At 53.3% G+C, this 3,799-nt stretch overlaps 1 protein-coding gene across 1 annotated transcript in view; it reads left to right on the top strand.

Moving 5' to 3' along the window:
- Nucleotides 1-3,799, top strand: part of ZSWIM9 (zinc finger SWIM-type containing 9) — a 19,941-nt gene that overhangs the window by 7,193 nt on the left and 8,949 nt on the right.

The following is a 3,799-nucleotide window of genomic DNA, read 5'->3' as shown; positions in this document are numbered from 1 at the left end:
GGGGAGCGCCACGCCCGAGACCCGCGGGGCACCCACTCACCGGTGTGCTCTCCCCGCGGTGCCCTCCGTTCAGCCGTCGCTCCGCGCGGGTCATTGGCTGGGTGCTCACGCGGCGCTGGGGCGCTGTGTGCTGGGGGCTTCCGCACGGCCCCGGCTGGTAGCCCCTGGCCACGCGTGGCTCATGGAGCCCTTGCAGTGTGGCCGGTAGGACCGAGGACCTGAATTTTAAGGTGTATTTCTTTTTAACGCGTTGCGGTGGAGACAGCCACATCTGGCCCTCGCGCTGCCTTGCAGAGGAATCGGCCAGAAGTCCCTGGCCACCCACAGGCACACCCAAAGGTGATCAAATGTCAGCGGGGTCGGGGAGACGAGGACTCAGAGCGGCAGGAAGCGCCCTTTAAAAGACCACATTTTTAAACCCTGGAGGACACGGGTAGAAAGTGCACAGATGAGATGTAGTCCGATGGATGCCGGCAGGGTGGAAACGGCCCTTCCCCACCCCCCAGAGCAAGGCTCGGAAGGGAGGGGGGCTTCGTCACCCAAGGTGACAGAGGGAGGTGACAGTGAGGAGAAGAGCAGCAGGTGAGGGCATGGAGAGGGACGGTTAGTGGTAAGGGTGCTATGTTCGTTTGAGTGGTCGCAGAAGGTCTCTTTAAGGAAATGCTGGTGAAACAGAGGAGGCAACCGAGGCAGGGGACCCCCCCATTCTGTCCTCAGAGGGAGGGGAGTTCCAGGCAGAAGGAATAGCCAATGTAAAGGTTCAGAGGCTGGAGCTTTCAAGCTGTTTGTCCAAGAGAAATCTTTCTGCAGCTTATATCCAACTTCAGAGCTGAGGTGGAGGTGGCCGGAGGGAGGAAGGGGGGTGGAGGAAAACTAGGTGCCCCCCCCCCCCCCCGAGCTGTTCTTTGCTCTCGTGCATGGAAGAGGTCCCAAGTCAGGGGCACCTGGGCGGCTCAGTCAGCTAAGCGTCTGACTCTTGATCTCCGGTTAGGTCATAAGCTCACGAAGCGTGAGATGGAGCCCGGAATGGGGCTGTGCGCTGACAGTGCAGAGCCTGCTTGGGATTCTCTCTCCCTCTCTCTCTGCCCCTCCCCTGCTTGTGCGCGCGCTCTCTCTCTCTGTCTCTCAAAAAAAAAAAATAAACTTAAAAAAAAAAAAAGTCCCAACTCAGGGTAGCGACAAGGTGTGAATCCACTCTCCAGAAGCAGGTCCAGAGCACTCCCCTCATCTCCATCTCCTGTTCTGGAACCAGCCACAGCTCAAGCCACGAACCCGAACCAAGCGCCCTACGCACACATAATACTGGTGATAATTTTTAGTTGACATTTGTCAAGCACTCGATTGTGTGCTAAGCGCGACTTTGAAGTGCTTTACACATTATAATTCATTGAAATCTCACCAGAGTGTGTTGAGGAAGGAGTTCACCATTCTTACCTCCATTTCACAGACAAGGAAACCGAAGCACAGAGAGGTCAAGTAACTGGCCCAAGACCACACAGCTACTCAATGATGGAGCTGGACTTGAGACCGACACAGTCTGGGATCCGGGGAGGTGCTCTTCACTGCTCGGCTATTCCCCAGTTTGGAAATGAGTCTTAGGCCCCTTCCCCTCAGTTCTAGCCTCCGGAGAGTTGAGGGTCACACCCGAGTCAGTTTGCTGCTCTGTAAAATGGGGATACACCCATGCGCTCCCTACCGCACTGGTCTCCGCTGAGCTTTTCTGTTCTCCGCTGTCCTTCATCAAATAAATCAGCCTCGGCTGCCTTCCAGGCAACACCTGGGCTGGGTAGGGCCGCCTCCATGAGAAGCAGCTCACAGAAAACCTTCACGGTCAAGGGATTGTCCCTTTAACCTCCAGTTTGGAAGCTGCCTTCCACCCCCGCTAAACCAAGGTCGGCTCCTGAGTCTGGTTTGGTCCACCCTGATACTTCTATTTTTTATTACCTTTTTAAAGTTTATTGAGAGAGAAAGGGAGAGAGAGAGAACGAGCAGGGGAGGGGCAGAGAGAGAGAGGGACAGAGGATCTGAAGCGGGCTCCGTGCGGACAGCAGAAAGTCCAATGAAGGGCTTGAACCCGCAAACCACGAGATCATGACCTGAGCCAAAACCGGGGGTCCGATGCTAACCCACTGAGCCACCCAGGCGACCCCCCCCTTAATACTTATAAAAGCAATGAGGAAGACATTTTGAAACACCGAGACACAGTATGAATGGGTCATTCCTTTCTTTTAATTTTAATGTTATTTATTTTTGACAGAGAGCGAGCGAGCAGGGGAGGGGCAGAAAGAGAGGGAGACGCCGAATCTGAAGCAGGCTCCAGGCTCTGAGCTGTCAGCACAGAGCCCGACGTGGGGCTCGAACCCACGAGATCATGAGCTGAGGCCAAGTCAGATGCTTTAACTGACTCAGTCACCCAGGCGCCCCCATTCCTTTTTTTTTTTTAACCTTTACGTATTGACTTTTTGAATATAAAACACATTCACATGCTTCTAAATTCAAAAGATACAAAAGAGCATGTGGTGAAAAGTCCCCTTTGTTAACTCCTGTCCCCTTGTCGCCTCCTTGCCCTCCTCAGAGGCCACCAGGGTATCCGGTGTTCGTACAGCTGATATCCATTTGTATTGTGTGGCTCGGCGCCACCCAGTGGGACTTTGTATGATGACAGAAGTGATCTGTGTCTGTGCCATGACCTGACCTGTGGCACATGTGGCTCTTAAGCACTTGCAGTGTGGCTAGTATAACTGAGGAACTGAATTTTTAATTTAACTTAATTAACTGCAATTTAAACACCTCCATATGGCTAGTGGCTGGCCCCACGTTGACCAACACAACCCTAGAAGCACACAGATAAATTTGTGTCTTTAATTTTTTATTATTTTTAATGTTTATTCATCTTTGAGAGAGAAAGAGAGAGCGAGAGCAAGAGAGGGTCAGAGAGAGAAGGAGGCACAGAATCCGAAACAGACTCCAGGCTCCGAGCTGTCAGCACAGAGCCCGACGCAGGGCTCGAACCCACGTGAGATCATGACCTGAGCCGAAGTCTGACTCTCAACTGCCTGAGCCCCCCAGGCACCCCTGTGTCTTTACTTCTAAGTTTATTTCCACTTTCTCCCCTCCCCAGCAGGGTAGCATATATTTTTTTAAGTCTTTCTTTTTTTAAAAGTGAAGAGGTTTTTTTTTTAATGCTTATTTATTTTGGGAGACAGAGAGCATGCATGCACTTGCGAGGGGCAGAGAGAGAGGAGAGAGAGAATCCCAAGCAGGCTCCAGGCTGTCATCACAGAGCCCAACGTGGGGCTTGATCCACAAAACCATGAGATCCTGACCTGAGCTGAAATCAAGAGTCAGTTGCTTAACGGACTGAGCCCCCCGGGGCCCCCAAGATAGCGTATCGCATATGCCTTTTTTGCATCTTGCTTGAGACGCTGGGTGTGGGAAATTGCCAGATATCAGCATCTTTCATTCCTCTGGGGCTGGTCAAATCCCCCTGAGAAAAGTCTCTTCTTGCCCGGAGGGTGGGGGGAGGACGAGTAGAGGAGGAGGGAGGGGAGGATGAGTAAAGAAGGGGGGTGGAGGGACGGGTAAAGGCCAGGCTGCGAACTTCCAGGAGCCACAGAGCGGGGACAAGGGCTGCGGAGCTGGCTTCGGGTCAGCAACGTGGACGGATGCCCGGTCCCTCATCAGAGGGGCCTGTAGTCCCCAAGGCCAGGGCTCCTTTCTGTTCTACCCTCTTCGCGGAATAAACCTCCAGCCACCTGGGGGTGAGCAGACACTTGACCTTGAGAGGTCTAACTGCTTC

Source organism: Crocuta crocuta, unplaced genomic scaffold (genome assembly GCF_008692635.1).
Source record: "Crocuta crocuta isolate KB4526 unplaced genomic scaffold, BGI_CrCroc_1.0 scaffold334, whole genome shotgun sequence".
Lineage (NCBI taxonomy): Eukaryota > Metazoa > Chordata > Mammalia > Carnivora > Hyaenidae > Crocuta > Crocuta crocuta.
The sequence above is the reverse complement of the archived record's forward strand: the minus strand, read 5'-3'. Positions and strand labels throughout refer to the sequence as shown.